The sequence below is a fragment of the Salvia hispanica genome, chromosome 3, assembly GCF_029641045.1.
Source record: "Salvia hispanica isolate PSC_SH4W2 chromosome 3, Shi_PSC_v1, whole genome shotgun sequence".
Taxonomy (NCBI): Eukaryota; Viridiplantae; Streptophyta; class Magnoliopsida; order Lamiales; family Lamiaceae; genus Salvia; species Salvia hispanica.
Window position 1 is genome coordinate 17,500,976 of NC_142694.1, and position 23,115 is coordinate 17,524,090.

The 23,115-nt window shown below is 38.0% G+C and overlaps 3 pseudogenes; 2 read left to right on the forward strand and 1 right to left on the reverse strand.

Annotated features, from left to right (window-relative positions):
• Nucleotides 1-1,316: 1,316 nt before the first annotated feature.
• Nucleotides 1,317-2,299, forward strand: LOC125209377 (metalloendoproteinase 3-MMP pseudogene; annotated as a pseudogene).
• A 6,078-nt stretch (nt 2,300-8,377) lies between these two features.
• LOC125216402 (metalloendoproteinase 3-MMP pseudogene) lies at nt 8,378-9,527 on the forward strand (annotated as a pseudogene).
• An 804-nt stretch (nt 9,528-10,331) lies between these two features.
• On the reverse strand, nt 10,332-23,115 carry LOC125209378 (metalloendoproteinase 3-MMP-like; annotated as a pseudogene).

Consider the following 23,115-nt stretch of genomic DNA (forward strand, 5'->3'; position numbering starts at 1 on the left):
AAACCAATCTAAAAAAGTAGGTCTCATAATTCACTAACTTTTCTACCCACCTTACTATATAAAGTCAAACAATTTCTTAAAACTTGTGCCGGTCAAATATGAGACATTTAATCACGGACGAAGGGAGTAGCATTAGGGTATGTTAGTCAAGTGTTGTGATCAATGTCGAACTAATTTTAAAGACCGAACTAGAGACCAAATTAGGGTCATTATATCTAGTTTTTTTTATGAGATTCGCTGATGTGTAAAATTATTTTGGTCTTCATTATAAGCTCATTTTACTTCATTCTAGCAGGTTTATTACTTCATTACGGTACATAATACATTGAAACTACATTATTTTTTGAAGTAATTCAACATATGCTTCATTAGAATATATTCCAGTAGGTTTATTACCTCATTCAAAAACGATATTATTTCATTGGACAAGGTTTTTCTTCATTTCAGCAGTACTTCAAATGCTTCTACACATGACTCATTCAAATAGTTTATTAGTACATCATTCCATGTGCTTATTACACAATTCAATTAGGTTATCATTCCATTTTGTTGTCAGCAACGTGGCGGCGGTGATAAACATTGTAGAGGGAAAGAACGGTACACGACGACGAAACCGCCTGTACGTATTGAAATGAAGTAATAATCATATTAGTATGAAGTAAAAATCTACTGGAATGAAGTTAAATCCTCATAATATGTTATGATTTATGTGTCCTAGGCTGTAGTAAAATAGACTCGTGATGAAGATGAAAATAGTTTATCATTTGCGCATCTCATTCATAAAAAACTAGATCTAAAAACCCTGATTTGGTCAAGTTCTGTGATTCTATAATAAGGAGTCGATTTGTTATAATGGGAATCTGATAGTCAATATACAAAATATACTTATGTCAGAATAACATTCGCGTAAGATGGCATGGAGACATTATGTCTCAAAATCACCGTCATAAATGTGAAATATACATTTTATTATTCACATGGAAATAAATTAAAATTTCGTAACCGATTTGATAATGAACATTATTGTTTCATAACAATTTACGAAATGAAGTCCTACAGTTAATGACCGACTGGTCTGAAGAGTTAAACCATGAACACATATACGGTTCGTTTACCGATTCGAGTATTAAAACATTGTGATTTGAAGACGGTTATTTCTCACAATTCTACACCCAATATCTCAAGTCAAAGTCATTAAATTAATAACGTCAAACAAATTAAACTCACAAATTCAAATTTTACTCCTTGACTTCTTCTATTTCTATTCTTATCTTCTACCAAACTCAGCCTATAAATACAAACAATATAACACTAATATGTATCACACAAAAAATAAAGTCATACATATCTTTTCAAGTACTCGTTTATGGCTTCTAAGATCTTTCATCCCATCTCCTTTATATTTCTCATTTTCGTTCTACTTGCACCAATTGGCCATGCCAAGAGGAGCATCCCAAGTGACAAAAACTCATCACCTTTTGATTTCATCAAGAAGTTAAAAGGTTGTCACAAGGGAAACAACACAAAAGATATCCACAAGCTCAAAGCCTATCTCGAGGAATTCGGTTATCTCAGCTATGAAAACAATGCTCATGCAACGGATGATGATTTTGATGATACCCTAGACTCAGCCATCAAAACCTACCAGAAAAACTACAACATCAAACCCTCAGGTATCGTAGATGATGAAACGATATCCAAAATGACAACCCCTCGATGTGGGGTGCCTGACATTGCTAACGGCATCAACTACATGCAACCTCGTGACAATAAACACGAGTCGAGCTCGAGCAACATCCACACAGTATCTCACTACAGTTTCTTTCCAGGAAACCCAAAATGGCCATCTTCTAAAACCTTTCTCACTTATAGATTCTTCTCCAACGTTCCAACATATGCTATAGCCCCTGTGGCACGTGCCTTCCAAAAGTGGGCTTCTGCCACCCAATTTTCCTTTGCACAAGTCCCAACCAATCAAAACTCTGATTTGGTTATAGGGTTCTACCGCCGCGACCACGGAGATGGAGTCCCTTTTGATGGCCCCCGCGGAATCCTAGCTCATGCATTTTCACCGACTAATGGAAGGCTCCATTACGATGCTGAAGAGAGATGGTCCGTTGGGTCAGTTAAGGGCTCTTTTGACCTTGAAACCCTTGCACTTCATGAAATCGGACACCTTTTAGGGCTTCAACACAGTAGAGTTAAAGAAGCTATCATGTTTCCGACGTTTTCAGCCGGAGAGGTCAAGAACTTGAATTCAGATGATATCCAAGGAATAAGAGCTTTGTACAATCGTTAGTTTGTTTAAAAATTTCATAGTAACTTACATATTTTTGCATGTGAAATAATTTTCCTATGTTGGAATTGTAATAGTAGTGAATAAGGTTACTCGTTCGCTGGTACAGACTTGGCCTTCTCCAAGCCTGTAGTGGCCGAGCAACCCATGTCTACGCCCTAATATAGTCAAGCATGATATAAGCTCCTTTCCGGGTTTTTGTCGGTATCGCAAATAAGTCGAACCGCATACGGTTGTTAGAAGAGTCTATATATACTACCGCTTGTATTATTTTCATAATCAAGCATGCATTAATGAAATTTAGTATCTTTATATTCAAGTTCTTAGCATGCCACATCTATACATCTATACATAAAAGACGAGTTTTGAGAGGTTTTGAATCACTATTTTGTGCGAGGGAGGGTTTGAATCACTATTTTGTGCGAGGGACGTAAATACAATTAAAAAAAAACTACTAATATGTGCCATTAAATTACCTTAATTTTGCATCTAATAATTTAATTATGCATCATATTTTCAAATATATTAAGAGCATCCCCAACGCTGTGGCCTGTAGGGTTAGAGGAGTTGTGGTCTGGGACTCAAATTTAGGGGAATGATGACATAGAGGGGACTTGCGGCCCAGATTTGGGATGGGGTTATGGATGTCCTAAAAGCTGAGTTATGAGCAAGTTGTATAGGCATTTTATAATTAAGTTGCAATTACCTAACGAATTGAACAATATATCATTTGACCAAAAATTAATGACGGTTACAAATAAAAATCATCCTTTTACAAATTAATGTGTGCATTATGCAGTAACAAATAAAAGTTATTTTAACCTTTTTAATGCAACATAATGCCGAATATAACGGTAATTGACGTTATGAATTCATAATGATTATTGGTTTTATTGTGCATCTATAAATATAAAACCAACATGCCAGAATATAAAATCCATTAGTGTGTGGTGAGGCCGTCTGTTGTGAAACAAAGTAACACACCACTTGATGTTCACCTCTGCCACCACCATCTGCTCGGTATGATCTCCTCTAGTGAGGGGTACAACATGCAGAAACTACTACTCTTTGAAATATTTGGTAGAGGTAATTATAGCGTATCCTATAATTGTGGACATTAAATTTTCCATTCTCCACACAAATGAGCAACGATCTTGAGCTATATTGAATAGATAAATTAATTACGATTTTCTCTATAATGGATAAATCAGTTACAAATAAATATAGTATGTGTATTAGATTTTATTTTGATATGTATTAATATCTTAGTAGTAACCCAATACTCATTCCTGTACACATATGTTTAAAGTATATTTTCACTTTACAAAATATTCAAATTTCCTTACTATTGCTTGAATAATATTCACGAATATTACGAATGCCAACTTTTTTATCATACATATTTGAACTATGAATCACATTATTTTCTATTACATTCATCACTTAATTGCAGTAAATTTTATTCTATGGTTTCATCCTTCGATGAAACTTTAGTCTACGGTCTTTCATATGCATGATTGGATATATTTGATTATTCTCATTGTTTAAGTAATTGTAAGAACTATATACACTACTTGAATTGTGGTGTTGGAGGCAATTGTTTATGCATAATATTAAAGTCATTTCATCTAAGTATGCAATGTGTAGTTTATTTTAAGAATTGATATTTAATTGTCATAATTTTCTTTATTTTAATTGTAAATCTACTAAAATAATATGCCTTATGAGATAACGACCATTTGATGTTGAATCGTCAGTTGATCGAGAATAAGGAGGAAATGAGGTTGAGGTGTAGGCTCTGCTGGAAGTAGATTGCATAAGAAATGGGACAAATGAGTGAGGAAGAAGATCTGAATAAAAGAAGTTTTCCAAAATTTATGAACTTATACGTAGTTGTCATCGTATTAGTTATTTGATGTAAATGATATTGGGGTGTTTATGTTGTCCATTAATACAATATAATGGTAAGATAAGAAAGCAATTATTGTCAAGATTTAAACAATTTTAAACTAGTTGAGCAGTAATCTAAATTAGATAGGCAATTCATTTTTACACATAAGAGAGGTTGACCTTGTTCCAAACTAGTTGAAATCTCTATTTGCTACAACAATTCAATTTTCTTTTCTTCAACTCCATTTTGTCCATGGAACTTTTGAAAAATGACACATTAAATCATATTTTGTGGAGTTCTGTATAATGGGGAGTTCTTAGGCTTGGTTCGACGTTTTGTGGCACATATATGTGGTTATGCAATCAAACCGCTAAGTGAGATACCAAAGTGATTTATTGCTTTGTTCGAATTGTACTAGCACCGAGTTTTAGGCTGGATCTTCGTGTTGAAAATTTGCAATCGGGGTTTATAGGTCGGCTTCAATCACGTTCTTCATGCATAGACTACAATGCGCGAGGAACAATGTAACGACCCGCCCATCTAGGGTATAATAAATGCGGCGATCGTTAACTAGGCGGACTTAAATGCATCAAAGATCATAGGCTAGAGTTCCATTTAAAAAGGGATTTAACCAAAACATTTAATGAACAATTAAGTAGAAGAAGAATAATGTCTTAGCAAAGAAATCCAACCAAAAAGCTGTCGCAATAAATGCTTATCAAAGTTCCCAATATAATTCTCAACTATTCCATATCCAAAATATTCCCACGAAATAAAAGAGTTTAAACCCAACCAAAAGATCACAATTTTTCATAAGATAGCGGAAGCGATCAAGAGAGAAGTGAAGCTATGTATAGAGACACAACGACACTTAAAGTTCCAACAGATCATGATATTATTTTCTACTCAACACCGCCGCCCGCTCGTCACCACTCAACCTGCACATAGGGAAAACACATGCAGGGCTGAGTACTATAATCATACTCAGTGGACTCATTGCCGAAAACAGTTTTATCAACAGTAGTAATTATCATGCCATTTTCAAGTGTCCGTCGGGGTTTTAACTTTAGAAAGACCCGAGGCACCAAAATATATTCTTTATCAAATATCACGGTCGCGCAACCATTTTTCATATCGACGTTTACCATATCCTCATTCTACATGACAAGGAATGCGGCCGCAATCCAGGTCACTAGACCGGCCGACCCGTACGCCAGCACTCGGTCTAACATTGGTGTACACTAACCCAAGTAGAGTTTGCGGCTCTACAAGGATCCGAATTCGATTAAATCAATAGTGGCATAGCCACGAGGGATAGGCACGACAAAATAAATCAAGGCGTGATAACACATATTTCATTCTCATCAATATCAGTTTAGGACAATGTCCTTATTTTAAAAGAAAGCCCACCTCGTTGGCTTAGCTCGAAAGTATTCTCCTCTCCTCGTTTATCACGCTGAGAGCGTGAAGTATCACCTTTAAATTAGGCGTATCACAAATCAGTTTCTATCATTGATTCAAAATCATGCATGTTCCCACGTTTCCCTTTCCCCATCGATAAATCTTTAATATCATCATCCAAAATCAAGGTACGATTAGCATATCATTTTTATTCGAATAACAACTCCAAATTCACCATCAAATCGTGTCACGCATGAGTGTTCCACACACACAACACACGCACACGAACCCCACATGTGTGCACGCACGCCGAGGCGTGCGCACACACACACACACACATCCATGCATCTCAAATTCATTAATTTAGTTCCCCTTCACTCAATCTAAATGCATGTGGACTCAAAAGAACACCGATTAATCGGTAGAAGAAGAGGAGATCAAAATTAAAGTACCTTTTTCCAAAAGAACAATCGGTAGAAACAAGTTATAGCTTAGGTTCTTCAATAAAATCTTGAACTTCAACTTGGATTCTTCTCAATTGATGAAGAATTCTTGAAGAAAGTAGAAGAAAATTTTGGAGAGAGTGGGGAGAGTGATTTTCGAAATTTTGGGAGAAGTGGGCGACGGTTTTGATGAATTAGGTTTAGGATTTCTCTCCTATTTATAGAGGTTAAGGTATACTCCAACAATTAAATAATAAAAGATTTGGGGGAGATTTGTTTGTTGAAGTTGGCGTTAATTCTAGTGAGAATTAAGGGGAAATTCGAAAATTATAGGCTATTTAATTAGCCTATGATTTAATTTAAATATTTCACGGAGTAGAATAAATAATCACGGAGCAGAATATATAATAAAACTCCCCAATTTAATAGGAATAGGCGTGTATTTTGACTTCTTCAAAAGGGATTCAAAATCAAATCCTAATTTAATTAGGATTATGGCAATATCTTCTTAGATATGGCAAGATATGGTAAGATATTCTAGCATACTTATATTTATTCATGGAATAGAATAAATAAGAGATCAAATAAATAAATAATCCCTTCTCCCACAATATATGAGATTTTCGAAAATCTCATGGAAAATCAAAGGTGGAGTTTCGAAAATTTCATCAACAAATAAGGAATATTCGGACTTTGGATTTAATTTGGATAATTATCCCAAATCAATAATTAAATCCAAGAAAAATATAATTCCCTCTCCAAATAAAAATAGATGGGATCGAAAATTCCACATGATTAAATAATGCTCCTATTAAATTCTCACTCATCCCTTAGGAAAATAATTCACCATAATTATATTACTCCGCATCAAATATTCACACCAAATCAATCATTTCTTTACTTCCTCTTCTTTTTCTCAACGCATTGACCTTTCAACGGTCACGTCATATTTTCCACATCTTTGACTATTCAATAGCCACGTCATAATTTCAACAAGTTGACTATTCAACTCAATCTCAATTCTCAAACGCAATTAGGTCACAAAGACTCCATGCAATTAATTACTCATCAAATAATCCACATATCATAGCATTTAAGGCATTTAATGCAAAAATTTTGTAACCCGAAAATTAGGGTTTGAAAAAGTGGGGCGTTACAAACAAGCACATACTCATCTTCAACACGTGATACTATTATCGAAGAAATTTGGTCACGTATCAGTTAAAGCTTATTTGTACCTTTTGTTTAAGTTTGTTTTTTTTTTTAGTTTTTTTTTTATATTGAGTTCTTAATATGTTATATTTTGCTATTTAATTTTATTTGATAACACAAAAATAAAAAAATGAAAATAGTCGTGAAAATGAGGATAGACGGATTTTAAAGGCATAATTTACAGCTCTATAACAGGTGCTTGAGCTGGAAAATAAAATGCTAACGCGGCAGGAGTTAAATAACAATGAATGGATTTATAGGACGTTATTGTGAGTGCCTTATGGAATATGCTTTTTTACAATTGCAATTTCCATGCAAATACGCAGTTGAACGACTTGTATATTTTTCTAGTGTCATCATAACTTGAGACTCATTTTTCTCCCGGTCAATGCGCTAAATGGGAAAAAAGACAATGATTACAATTTACACGTTTGAAGATTTATTTTGCCAAAACTTCTTGATCACATAGGTTTTCTCTATGCATTAGTTTAATTACCGAATTAAACAACGTATGGGTTCGGCCAAACCTTTATACTCTCAATCTCTCTAAATGTAACGAACCATTTCATTTTTTGTCCGTCCTAGAAAAATATTAATTTTTGAATTTTGGAAATCTAATTACACTACTAATAATGTGGACTTCACTCTCCACTAACACCATTCTACTATCCTTTCTCTACATATCTCTTACTTTACCAACTAAGAATTAAAACCCGTGTCAAACTAAAAATTCATGCTTTTCATGCACGGAGGAAGTAATAAAAGAAAAACTAATGCAATTTGCAAACCCTGTCACATTTTTATAAATCCTGTAGTTTGGAAATTTTCAATATTAAAACAGTAACATTTTTTCAGTACTTATGTTTAATAAAAACGTTGGGTTTATAAAAATATGAGAAATAATTAGTGATTTGTACCTAATTATGTCTCACAATTCTTGTTTAGAAAACGCAACTTTAATCGTTCAGAAGACTTGGAATACTTTGTTGCACACAATATTCCAAGTCAAGTCATTCACTTGAACACTAACAAACTCTCAAAATTCTTCTTCATATTCGATTATTTTTTTCTTTGCGTCTGCCAAGCACACTCTATAAATACTTACAATAGGTAGCATTAACATGTTGTATCACAAAACAAATTAAACATTCTTAAATTTATCAAGTACCCATTCATGGCTTTTAAGATTTTTCATCCCATCTCCTTCATCTTCCTAATTTTCATTCTTCTTGCTCCAATTGGCCATGCCAAGAGGAGCACCCCAAGTGAGAAAAAATCATCACCTTTTGATTTCATCAAGAAATTAAAAGGTTGTCACAAGGGAAACACCACAAAAGAAATCCACGAGCTGAAATCCTATCTCAAGAAATTCGGATATCTCAGATATGAAAACAAAATCCATGCCAGTGACGATGATTTCGATGAGATCCTAGAATCAGCCATCAAAACCTACCAGAAAAACTACCATATCAAACCCTCAGGTATCGTAGATGATAAAACGATATCCAAAATGACAACCCCACGATGTGGGGTGCCTGATATTGTTAACGGCACCAACTACATGCAACCTCGTGACAAGAAACACAAGCCGGGCTCTAGCAACATCCACACAGTGTCTCACTACAGTTTCTTTCAAGGAAACCCTAGATGGCCACCTACCAAAACCCATCTCACTTTTCGATTCTCCCCCAACTTTCCTGTAAGTGCTGTAGCCCCCGTGGCACGTGCCTTCCACAAATGGGACTTAGCCACACACTTCACCTTTGCACAAGTGGGAGCCAATCAAAACTCTGATATGATCATAGAGTTCCATCGCCGCGACCACGGAGATGGAGCCTCTTTTGATGGCCCCGGTGGAGTCCTAGCTCATGCATTTGCACCTACCAATGGAAGGTTCCATTATGATGCCGACGAGAGGTGGTCTATTGGCTCAGTTTCGGGGGCTTTCGACCTAGAAACCATTGCGCTTCATGAAATTGGACACCTTCTAGGGCTCGGGCATAGCTCGGTTAATGCCGCAATCATGTTTTCGGGGATCGGAGCCGGGCAGATCAAGAATTTGCATAACGATGATATTCAAGGAATAAGGGCGTTGTACGGTCGCTAAAACTTCATATTACTTTGTGTATTGTTTGCATGTGAAAATAATTTCCCTATGTTGGGATATTTGTAATACTAGTATCTAAGGTCATAGTACTTGTTTGCTTTTATGCTGCCGTAACTTGTATGGTGTGAATTTGGATATGTAATCCTCATTCAACAAGTTAATTAAGTAAATTTTCTACGTTGGGATTTGTAATAGGACATATTCTTGTGTTATCTAATATACTATAATTAGTAGTACTATGAAATTGAACTCCTAACATTAATTAAAGTATGTTCTACTCATTGAAATGATTAAATTACAAATTATTGAATAAAACGTAATCAGAGAAACGTCGTCTTGGAGCGTTGGTGTTGTGACGAGGTCAAAATTTTCTTTATTTTAATCAAAATTTATAAGAATAAAGCAAACTACACCACGCAAAACAAAGAATGAGGGAGAGATCATGTAGTTATAAAAGAATGACTTTTAATTATCCCTCATTGATAAAAAGAGTAAAATATCGAAAGATGTTTAACTGTAAAAGATAATCACCCAATGTTCTCTCTTACAGACAAAGAATGAGGGTGAGCTCTAGCAACATCGACATGGTGTCTCACTACAGTATCTTTCAAGGAAACCCTAGATGGTCACCTACCAAAACCCAACCCATCTCAGTTTTAGAATCTTGCCCAACTTTCCCATAAGTGGGATTTAGCCACACACTCACCTTTGCACAAGTTGGAACCAATCAAAACTCAGATATGGTTAAGGACATCTTTTAATGCAATTATAAGGGTACTAATTTTTCTTTGTAAACGTACCATGCTCGGAAATGAGCAATTATATCATCCTCGACCATATTACATTCAATACATAATAAACCAAAAATAGAATCACAGAATCAGAGACGTACTACAACTATTACAGAAATTCCAAAATTAGGAAATTATTTTCACATGAAAAAAATACATAAATTATTATGACAGCTTTAAACCTAATATTTTAGCGATTGTACAAAGCTCTTATCCCTGCAATATCATCTGTATGCAAGCTCTTGATTTGTCCTTCTCCGATCATAGAGTACATGATTGCCGCTTCTTCTAAGCTATGATCATGCCCTAAAAGATGTCCGGTTTCATGAAGCGCGACAGTTTCTGTAACATCCCGAATTTCCAAACCCTAATTTTAGAGCCCTAAAATTTATTATTGATGACGTGGGAGATGTGAGATGTGAATTATTTGATAAATGAATTTATTGCATGAGTTTCTTTGACCGGGAAGTTTGAAAAGTCAAACTTGTTGACTATGTGAAATGACATGTGATTTATTAAATTATGAGGTGAATTATTTGTTTAAGGGTGAGTGAGATTTTCGAACCTTTGGACTTTTGGAGAAGGAATTCTATTTTTTCCGGATTTAATTTAATTCTTGGGATATTTATCCGAATTAAATCCAAAACCCAATTATTTTCCTATTTCTTAATGGGAAAAATCGAGCCCTATTAATATTAAGGTGATTTTTGAAAATCACCTAGCTTTGGGAAGGAGGAATTTATTTCATTTTTAATTGATCCCTTATTGATTTCCTTCCATACCTAGAATTTAAATATTCTACCAAATCTTTCCATATCTCAAGAGATCTTGCCATATCTTATTTTAGTTAATATAAAAAAAAATCCTTTCCTTATATATCAACCATACTACACGCCTATTTCCAATCTCTAAGTGGGTGATTTAATATTTTATTTTGCTCCGTGATATTTTATTCTACTCCGTAAAATATACCAAAACAAAATCTTGGCTAATCGGGAGCCATATATTTCGAAAATTACATGCCTTGATACCCTAGTCTATTTTTGTTAATTCTTCTTCCCTACTTCACAATATTTATTTATTTAATTGTGGAGAATAAAATCTTACCAAATATTCTATTTTAATTACCTAAAGATCTTGTTGAGCACTATAAATAAGAGAACCCCTAACCCTAGCCCCAATAAATTTCGCCCCTCTCCTCTCTCCCACTCTCTCCAATTTTTCTTCCATTCTCCAATATTTTTGTCATCTTTTGAAGAAGAATTGAAGTTCAATCCAAGAATCTTGAAGAACCAAGGCTAATACTTAATTCCTACCGATCGTTTTTCTCATTAGGTATTTTATATTCATCTTCTTCGTTTCTACTCGACTCCTCTTCTTTCTAACCGATTAATCGGTCTTCTTGAACCCTCATGCATCTTGGTTGAGTGAAAGTGGGATAAAAGGGATGTGGGAATATGTTACATGTGTGTGGCGTGTATGTGTGTGGCGTGTGTGTGTATGTGCGTCGTGTGTGTGTGTGTTGTATTTGTGTAGTGTGTGTTTGATGGCTAAATATTCTTGTGTGATAAACATGATTTTTATTGATTAGTAATGATAAGATAAATCGTTGGGAAAAGAGAAAAGTATTGAGACATGCATGAGTAAGAGTAGTGTTGAACTTAATTCGTGATATGTGCCTATGTGATTAAAAGGTGAAACTTTGGTTGCGAAGCCGGATAACGGAAAAGCAAAACTACTTGAAATCTAAGCAGTCGAGGTGGGCTTTATTCTTAAACTCTTTTACTTCTTGCAAAAATATTGATTGGTGTTATAAGGGTGGTTTAACTATTATGCCATGCCTATGTTTGTTTTGTTGTGATATTGTGCGCCTGATGCCTAGTTTGTGAGTTCGCTCCATTGGGCTAGGGCTGTGGATATGTTATACGAATTCGGGTCTGAGTACGGGCCGCAAACCCTACCAGGCTGTGTACACATGGGGATCGGGAGCCGTCCTTGCTAGTCGGCCGGTCTCGTGGGCGAAAAGTGTGGCCACACTTTCGTCGCACCATGGATATGATTATGATTGTGGAATTTGATGAGAAAATGGGGGATTGTTTGATTGGCCAATCTATGGAAATATTTTTGTGATACTCGTTGAATATTTATTTTGAAAAGTGTAAAACCTCGAGTTCACTATGGTAAGGGTGGCATAACTTGTAAAATGTTTTGGCAACGAGCTCACTGAGTATTTCAAAATACGCAGCCCTGCATGTGTTTCCTTTATGTGCAGGTTGAATGGCGAAGAGCGGTGGCGGGTGTTGAGTACATTAATTAATTAAGATGGTTATTTTGAACAATCGAGTGTAGTTATGTCTTCATACATGGCTCCACTTTCTCTTAGCCTTTTTCCGCTGAATCTTTGAACACTTTAGCATCACTTGGTTACTTTGAGCTTATTCCTTTTGAATTCGGAGTTTGAGACTTGTTGTGGTTTTTCGTTGGAATTATGTTGAACCCTTGTTTTTTTATCTCAGTTATAATATTTATCCTTCATTTATTTCTCTCGATTTAATCGTTGACTAAATTCCGAGTAGTTCGTTCAATACCTTGGTCAAACCTCTTTAATTGAAACCCTAGGCTTTATTCTTGGTGCTTTTAAGTCCGCTTTGGTAGCAGCCCCCGTAGTTATTGTACCCTAGAAATTCGGGCTGTTACAGTTTCCAGGTGTAAAGCACCCGCAACTGCCCCAATGGACCATCTATCATCTTCGTCGTAATGGAACTTTCCAACTGGTGGTGCAAATGCATGAGCTATGGTGTTGCCCTCAAAAGGGAATCCATCTCCGTGATCACCTCTAAAGAATCCTATTTCCAAATCAGAATTTTGATTGGATTGGACTTGTGCAAAGGTGAAGTGGGTGGAAAACTCCCACTTTTGGAAGGCAGTTGCCACAGGGTTTATAGTATATGTGGGAATGTTGGAAAAGAATCTATAAGTGAGGTGGGTTTTAGTAGATGGCTATTCAGGTTTTCCTGGAAAGAAACTGTAGTGGGATAAAGTGGGATACTGTGTGGATGTTGCTCGAGCTAGACTGTAACAACCCGGGATTCTAGGGTTCAATAAATGCGGCGAATGCTACCAAAACGGACTTAAAAGAATTACACATAGGCTAGGGTTTCATTTAAAGAGTTTTAACCAAAACATTTAAAGGAGCTATCAGAGCAATGAGTCAACGATTTAACCTAGAAGCTTTAACAAGTAAAAGAAAGGTACCATAAATTACGATAAAAAATCTCAAGAGTTTGACATAGTTTCCAAGAAAAACCGCAAGAAGTCTAAAACTTCTAAACCGAAAGGAAATAGTGCAAAATATCCAGATAATACTAAAGTGTATCAAAAATTCAGCGGAAACGACCAAGAGGAAGTACAACTATGTGTAATGACACAACTACACTCGAAGTTCAAAACATCCATCTTAATTAGTTAATATGCTCAACACCCGCCACCGCTCGTCGTCGTTCAACCTGCACATAAGGAAAACACATGCAGGGTTGAGCATTTTAAAATACTCAGTGAACTCGTTGCCAAAACATTTTATAAGTTATGCCACCCTTACCATAGTGAACTCGAGGTTTTACAATTATAAAAATAAGGATTCAACGAGTATCACAAAAATTATTTCCATAGACTGGCCAGTCAAACAACTCCCCGCTTTTCTCATCAATATCCACAATCACAATCACAATCTTTCCATCGTGCGACGAAAGCGTGGCCACGCTTTTCGCCCACGAGACCGACCGACTAGCAAGGATGGCTCCCGATCCCACCGTGTACACAGCCTGGTACGGTTTGCGGCCCTACTCAGACCCGAATTCGTTTATACTGATCCATAGCCCTATAGCCCAATGGAGCGAACTCTCAAACTTGGCATCAGGCGCACAATCATCATCAAAAATAATCACAGGCATGGCATAACAGTTAAACCACCCTTATCTCTCCACATTCATAAATTTGCACATAAAAGAGTTTAAGAATAAAGCCCACCTCGACTGCTTAGATTTCAAGTATGTTCTTTCCCTTGTTATCCTGCTTCGCAACCGAGGTTTCACCTTTTAATCACATAGGCATATATCACAAATCAGATTCAACACAAACTCCTAACTTATGCATGTCTCAACGCTTTCCCTTTTCCCATCGATTTTTCTTAACGTCATCAATCAAGGCCATGTTCATCACATAAGTTCCATTCGCATCTTAACTCTAGATCTATCATCAACATATGTCACACAAGAGTATTTTGCCAACATACACACACAACACACACACACGCAACACGCACACACACACACGCAACGCACACACGTCGCGCACACACACATACATTCCATATCCCATTTATCCCACTTCCACTCGATCAAGATGCATGAGGGTTCAAGAATACCGATTAATCGGTTAGATGAAGAAGAATTAACATAAGAATACCTTTTTGGAGAAAAATGAACGGTAGAAACAAAGTAGAGACTTGGTTCTTCAAAAATTTTGAGGCTCAAACTCTAATTCTTCTCAAATGATGAAGGATTATTGGAGTAAAGTAGAAGAAAATTGAGAGAGTGTGGAGAGAGAGAGGCCGGAAATTATGGAGTAGGGGGCGAAAATTTTGATGGCTAGGGTTAGGTTTTTGGCCTCTTATTTATAGAGTTCAATAAGATCTTTAGGTAATTAAATAGAATATTTGGAAAGATTTTATTCTCCACAATTAATTAAAAACAAATATTGTGGAGTAGAGAAGAAGAAATTAACAAAAATAGGCTCTAGGGCTCAATCATGAAATTTTCGAAAACTATGGCTTCTAATTAGCCAAGATGTTGTTTTGGTATATTTTGCGGAGTAGAACAAAATATCACGGAGCAAAATAAAATAAAAATCTCCCCATTGGCCAAGAAATAGGCGTGTAGTATAGGTAGTAAATAAGGAATGGATTTTGAATATTAACTAAAATAAGATATGGCAAGATCTTCTTGAGGTATGGAAAGATATGATAGAATATTTGATTTTAGGTATGGAAGGAAATCAATAAGGGATCAATTAAACAAGTAAAATAATATTTCCTTCCCAACATAGGTGATTTTCGAAAATCACCTAGGAATAATTGGGTTTTGGATTTAATTTGGATAAATATCCCAAGAATTAAATTAAATCCGGAAAAATAGGATTTTCTCAAATAAAAGGTGGGGTTTCGAAAATTCCAAGAAAATAAGGTCATGGAAAAATATCCTAATAATCTTACTCACCCATAAACAAATAATTCACCACATAAATCACCTTTAATTCAAATATTCACATGCCACGTCATATAATCAACAAATTTGACTTTTCAAACTTCCAACGCAAACCCTAGATTCGATTCGGTCATAATTTCGTTCCTCAATTAATTCTCGTCTCCTAAGTCATAAATTAGGGAATTAAATTTTTGGCTCTAAAACTAGGGTTCGAAAAAGTGGGGTGTTACATAGACGAATTGTGTTTCTTGCCACGAGGTTGCATGTAGTTAGTGCCGTTAACGATATCAGGTACCCCACATCGTGGGGTTGTCATTTTTGATATCGTTACATCGTCTACGATGCCTGAGGGTTTGATGTGGTAGTTTTCTTGATAGGTTTTGAGGGCCAATTCCAAAATATTATCGATATCATCATCAGTGGCATGGGTTTTGTTTGGATAGTTGAGATAGCCAAATTGCTTGAGATAGGCTTTGAGCTTGTGAATCTCTTTTGTGGTGTTTTCCTTATGACAACCTTTTAATTTCTTGAAGAAATCTAAAGAGGATTATTTTTTGTCACTTGGGGTGCTTGAAAGTTAACTTTTTAAGTGTGTGTGTGTTCACGGTGCGCACAGAAGGAAATAAACAGATTCTCTTGGTCCAGCAAATCCACTAGATCACGCGGTCTAGGAACTCGTTGGTCGCAGGAAATCCTGGTCGTCGGACACACAGAGCACTTCTTTCAAAAACCCTCAACCACTTTACTAAACCTAGTATAGGGAAGTAGGGATCGATCCCACAGAGAAGGATGCGTAATAATCATGTTCAAGGATTTGGACTTGTTTTTGGTGTTGGCTGCTGCCACGCATTTTTTCTTGGGTTGAGAAAAACAAATTAAACTTGACTTGGGGATTTTTAAAACTTCTACACTAATAGCTAGACTTAGGCGAAATAACAAGAGAACGTTGCAAAGGAAATTAACTGCTCAATTCACAGATCTAAGAAAACTACTCTAATTACCTAGACCTGGAAAACAACTGACTGTGGGGACCATGACTGAAAAAGCAGAGTACGGACGAAAAGCTGGCAGAATAACTAACTCGGGTACTAACTAACAGCGACATCCTCTTCTTCAACCAAATTACGTAAAAACTCATAAGAAAAACAACATGAACGAAATCAGAGCAGAGCAAACTAAATCTAAATCAAATTGATGCATAATAACGAAGAACTAAACAAATCTATAGATGCTAGACGAAGTAAAACAGGAAACAAGCAGAAAACTCAAATCCATCTAACAACTTCCCTTTCTCACTTCGAATCCAACCTCAGACGCTAAATCCACTCCGGATCCAAGCGTCCAACACAAACTCCAACCAACATAAACATTTCATCACTTCAGATTTAAACAACAACCTCCAATCAGTCAATAAACCACAGATCTATCACCGAATTCCCAGATCGAGTACCACAACATCAAAATAAAACAGAGATCGACATAACACTTGTTAAAATAAGCTCTCAGCAGCGAGATCTACGTAAATCAACTCAAAATATCACAACTAAACGCAAATCAACAAAAGCGAAAAGATAACGAGTATCATTAACAGCCAAGTCGACTCCCGAAAGTGAAGTTCAACCGCAAAAGTGCAAAACAACTGAAATTAAAAGAGATTGTATCTACGTCCACACGCGGACGGTGTTGCAACTGAGAACTTCTAAAGAAATGAACCCTTCGTAACTCGAACTACCCCAGATCTTCCATTCCCAAGTGTGTGTTATGTGTGTGAGCTAAAAGAGAGTGAAAAGTGATATATTGTGCATTGCATGCTCTTCTATATATAGGCGTTGGAGTGGGGCCCAGCGAGGTATAGATAGACTTTGTTGCCCTCAGCTACTGACTCCCTCCGTCACGCCTTCTTTTCTTTTGAATTCTGCTCACTTCACTTCATTCCTTTGCTAGACTGTTTCCTTCAGCATTTCCTCGATCTAGCGATTTTTCACACACCTGGCTTAGGAAACGTGTTAGACCCAGCAAATTATAACGCTTTTCACCATATACCGATGCATGAAATTAGCCTTATCAAACTGCTCACACTAAAACCATACTTGTCCTCAAGTATAAAGACTAGAAAAGAAAAAGAATAAGGCGAATTTCAAGCAAGGTTATCTCCTGACCGACTCCTAGACCTAGACACAATTAAAAACTTAAAAAGTTTAAGAAAAACATACAAACACATAAACACATATACATGAGCTAGCTTCAACTTTTAGGCATCTGTCCCCACAAGATTAAGGTCAATTCAATAGGTTGCACTCCTCCAAATAGGCCCTTTCCCTTCCTTTACCTAGCCAATCTGTCAGCTTGTCAAAATAGCCTTTTACTTACCCGATTGTTGGATTCACTCGATCACTCATTCCTCACCAGGGATGTTAGGATCGATTCTCTCTTAAGTTAATGCTACACCACTGAAGCGTCGGGTTATGAGAGTTCCTCCTTTCCCGGGTCAGGCTATTATCATTCCTGCCTTCTAGACAACTTCCCTCTGGACTTCGTCCAGCTTATTCCTCCTTTATATATATATATATATATATATATATATATATATATATATATATATATTTTCCCCTGGACTTCGTCCAGCTTATTCCTCCATTTCTCCTCTCTTCTGGACTTCGTCCAGCTTATAACACCTTACCCTGGACTTCGTTCAGCTTATACCTTCATAACCCAATTTCCCATTTTTTTCTCCTTCACAGCTCTTCTTCCTAAGCATTCAGTGGTGGCCCTTAATCATGTGTTAACTCGAAGTTATTTAAGGCTTATAACTCACTATTATAGTAGGGTTTCACAACTAAGTAAGTAAGGGCATCCTCCATCGTTCTCGCTTCACTCAGATTAACTAGGCTTATTACAGGAAAAAGCTTCTAAGTTGAAATGCCTCATATCTTCAATTACTTTCACTAAGGAAATCATGCCGTATTATATTCACTGGCTCATGCGACAAAACTTAGACTTACAGACTCTTAACATGCAGACAAAGTAATGCATTGACTCCTCTCCCCCTCCCACTTCACTCAAGCTTGTCCCCAAGCCATCGTCGTGAAGGGGGGAAACAGAGAGATCAATGCAAAACAACAAACAGGTTACAAAACAGAACTTCTCACACTTAGACCAAGCATTGGGCTAAGTGGGAGAAAAACACAATAAAACAGAAAACACAAACTTCTCACACTCAGACCAAGCATTGGGCTAAGTGTGAGAAAAACACAAGAAAACAGAAAATACAAACTTCTCACACTTAGACCAAGCATTGGGCTAAGTGTGAGAAAAACACAAGAAAACAGAAAATACAAACTTCTCACACTTAGACCACGCAGTGGGCTAAGTGGGAGAAGACACAAACAATTATAAAACACACGTAGGTAACAGAAAATAAAAAAAAACCTAAAAGAATGAAAATTAAAAGTTACTTGGTCAGTGGATGATGATTCACTTCTGGGGCTGGCTCCCTCGAGAGCCAGACTGGGGTGGGATTCCGGGTCGGGTCATTCTTACTTTCTTCTTTGCTGGCTGCTCCAGCTCTTCCTCCTCCTGTGCTGCTTGTTCGAGTACTGGCTTCCTCACTATAGACTTTGATTTAGATGGGGCTGGAACTTGTTTGGGAACGACCGGGGAGATCAACTGCTTGAGCGATTGCTGGGGTTGCCTGACGGAGGGACTGCTCTGAATGGGCTGCTTGACTTCACTGCTGGACTCAGGAGTTGCCTTCGACTGGGTCAAGGGGAGCGTCTGCTGCATCCATGATAGGCTAGTTTTCGTCACTCGGATTTTATCACTTTTCGCACTTATTAGTTGAATATTTGCATGAAAAAGATGTTTTTTGGCAGGGAATGGATCATTAAGTTCGGAAGCTGCTGAATGAAGGCATGAAGAGGAAACATGCAAAAAAGAAGGAAAAATGACAAGGAATGGAAGAAAGTGGAGGAAGAGGGCAAAGAAGACCCAAACTGCCCAAGCTGTTAGACTGGCCAGTTTGAACCTGACGGGAAAATGACTAAAGCCACTTCTACACACTTATCAAGGACAACTCTCACTTGCTACACACGCCCATATCAGCCCCTGGGGAGTAAAAAAGAAGGAAAATATCATTTATTGGATATATGTATTAAAAAGACTTTAACTTTCCAAGAACCAACTAGTCACTTTATCACTTAGCTTTAGTTTAGTTTAGTTAACTTTCTCTCTCTAGGAAACTTTCTCTCTTCCTTAAGAAGAGAAATCTCAAACTCAAGGCTGCCAAGATCTTAATTCACCATGGGTTGAAGTAGTAGTAATTTAGTAGAAGTGTTTAATTTCTCTAGTTGTTTGTCCTTAACTTTTGAAGCTCTTTTGCATCAATCTCACTCTTAGTTATTGTTGTTGTTCTTGTTTTAAAATCTTATTTCAAGTAGTAATTGCTCTAAGTGTTTGTGTATTTAATATGCTTTAAAGTTTAGTTCTTGTTTGATTTCCGATTTTAACTTGTTGTTTAGTTCTAGTGTTGGTTATGCTCTTGTTTAGTTAAAATTTCTTTCAAGCTTTTAAAATCAGTTTCTCAAGCATTTTATTTTCACCATGTTTAAGTGTACTTGAAGCTTATTTCATCATGTTTAAGTGCTTTAAGTTTCAGCTTTTAGTTTGGTGTTTTCAATGCATAATTAGGTAGTTTAATTGATGATTTAATGTTTCTCTTGCATTTTTAATTATGTAGCAGCCATCTACTCTCTTTCTTCTCCATATTTTTGTGTCTTATGATGTAGGATTAGGAGAGATATCAGCTTTTAGAAGTTAAGTGAAAGGATCATTAGTTGTAGGCTTTTATCCATTGGTTTTACACCTTGGGTAATAAGGTTTAGGAGACAACAAGTACATGCTTTCTTTTCACTTTTGGCAGCCTTTTTAGCTTAGTTAATTTTTGTACTCAACCTCCATTTACATCTTATTTAGTTTAGCTTTTAGGATTAAATTAGTTTAGCCACTTTTAAGGGTCACTATCCTAGTTTCCTAGCTTTCTTTTAGGAGCCAACACTTAGTTTATTTTCCTTAGTCTTTTAACTTAGTTCCTTTTGGTTTCTGAACTTAGGATGCTCATGCAAGTTGCTGCTCTCTTTTTATTTCTTGAATGTTATTATTTTCGCCACTGCTAAGTTGCCCAGTTTACCAACTTGCCCAGTCTGCTTTCTAATTTAAATGCTTTCTTTTAATTGCATGTTATTTGCGCTTTTAGTTCTCAATCCTAGCTTAAGTGTTATTTATATTTTGTAGTTTAGTTCCCACCCCCAATTTAGAGCGTGGCGGCATCGCCAAAACCTTTCTAAGTGTGGAAATACATAACGGATGCTACCGTTCCTCGTGGGTTCGACACCCTAACTTACCATATGCTAATTAATAGTATTTTGGAAAGTGGGAACTTATAAATCTTGTTGAATAGGAAGGGACACGTGCAAATGACACGCGTGCAAAATCCCGTCCTTTCAATCCACTTCAACATTTTCATTGAAAGCTCCACCGCTTCCGTCATTCGCTCATTTTGTTTGGCGCACTTCACCGCCAAATCTGCAATGTTGCCCCTCAGGGTCTTCACTTCCTCCCGATTCCCATTCAACTCCTTCCTGATCCCACCAAGTTCCTTGATCATTTCCCTCCTCATTGACTGCATTTCCTTCTTCACATCCTGGACTTCCTTGCGTAGCTCTTCAACCTCTTCACTTGGCATGGCTTCCTCGGTTTCCTCCGGCTCTGCTTTCATCTTATCTCCCAATTAGTAGAAGAGAGTCTTGGTGTCGTGAGTCTGCAACAACCCATTGTTGAAAAAATAATCAACACTGAACACTTCTGGGGGTTCGCACATGACTACCAACGGAGCGGCCTTGGCAATTTTCATTTCTATGTTTCGCTGGAGGTAGGCGCCGATGAGGTGGCAGGTGTACATATGACGCGCAGGGTTGCTCGTCATTTGGTGGCATGCCTGCGCCAGCCAATATCCTAGGTGCACCTTTACACCTTTCGCCATGCACCATGTGAAGTAGAGGTCGGTAGTTGTGAGAGCTGAATTAGCGGTACCCATCAAGTTGTAACTGACAAACGTCTGAGCAAAGCGAAGAATTCGGTCTTCAATGTGGGAGGCCTTGGAGTAGCTGGACTTAAACGTCCCCGCCTTGGGTTACGTGATGAGTTCCCATGCCGTTTGCACCTTGAAACCGGGCGTGTTCTTCGGCACTCCAACCATCCTATCATTCCATGCCCCCTCTTCATCCTCGGCTTGGGTAAACAACCCCATCCGCAGAGACCATTTCCGAATGCTCATTTCATACTCTTCAGTAAAAAGCCTGAACGTTATAGAATCCGCATCGAGATCAGTGGTGTTCTTCAAACAAAAAGTGGAGAAAAACTCCCTTCCTAGATCCACGGGCACCCTCTCTCCTGGCTGTGCTGTAATAACCACTCAAATCCTATCGATTGGATACAAGCGCGGAATTCCTTATCACATGCAATCATTTTAAGCTCCCTCGAGCTGTACTGCTTCCCCGACTTGGCCATCTTCCCAGCGCTACATCTTTCCTTGTACACTGCGATCCTCTTTTGGTCGTCGAACTGCCTCATCTCTTCTAACAACTCTTTAGTCAGCAAGACTTCCGGACGTCCTGGAATCGGCTCCTCTTCAGCTTCTTCAGAGTCATAGATGGGTTCAGGGATGGGCTCATCTTGTTCCTCGACAGAGGGTTCCTCGGTTATAGGGGAAAGAGTCTCCTCGACCTCCTTGACGGAGGGAGCTTTCCTAGACCGGGTAGATGAGGTCGCCGCCGCCTTTCCTTTCCTCGCCCTTTCCTTGGCCAAGCGGCGCTGCTCTGCCTCTGCATCCTCAGGAACTAAGTCATCGACTTCATCGAGGAGGCACCTCCTGGTGCGCCTCCTTTCTGCCCTCTCATCAATCTTAGGTTCATTTTCATCCTGGTCGCCCACCAGGTCCACAATCAATTTCAGCCCTCCCTCGGGCTCCGGTACTCCAGTCGTGAGTAGATCTGCTCCTTCCAATAACTTTCCCGGGGTTTCCCCCTTGCCATCCAACATCGGGGTTGCCCCCTCAATATAAATGGGGTTCTCCCCCTTGACATCTCCTGGGGTTGCCCCCTCTTCCACGAACTCAGGGGTCGCACCCCTGAAATTAATTGGGGTCTCATCCCCAGTTTCCAAAGGGGTTTCCCCCTCAGCAACATTCTCTAAAACAGGGGCTTCCCCCTCAATCACACTAACCACAATAGGGGCTACCCCCTCCACAACTTCATCTAAAACAGGGGTTTCCCCCTCACAAACTTCCCTACTTTCAAGATTAGGATTCTCAGTTTCTTGCCTTTCTGTCTCCACCATGGTTTCGTCGTTCGTCGGTCCGTCACCCTCCGGCCGCTCGTGTACTGCCTCCTCTTCCTCCGCCTTTTGTGGAGCGGTTTCTGCATGTTGAGATGTAGAATCTTGCGGTCCTTCTTCATAAAGATTCACCGGTTGTGCAGCCGAGTCTGCCGGAATCGTCAGTGGTGGTACGACCGGTGCAGACGGCATCAGGCTAGCGGCGAACAGGGCATACACTTCTTGTGCCTTCCCGACGCTCCCCAATTTCTGCATCAATTCCGCCAACAGGGCTGGGTCGTACACCGTGCTTTGTGAACTTCCGGTGCGTTGGGTTGAATCCAT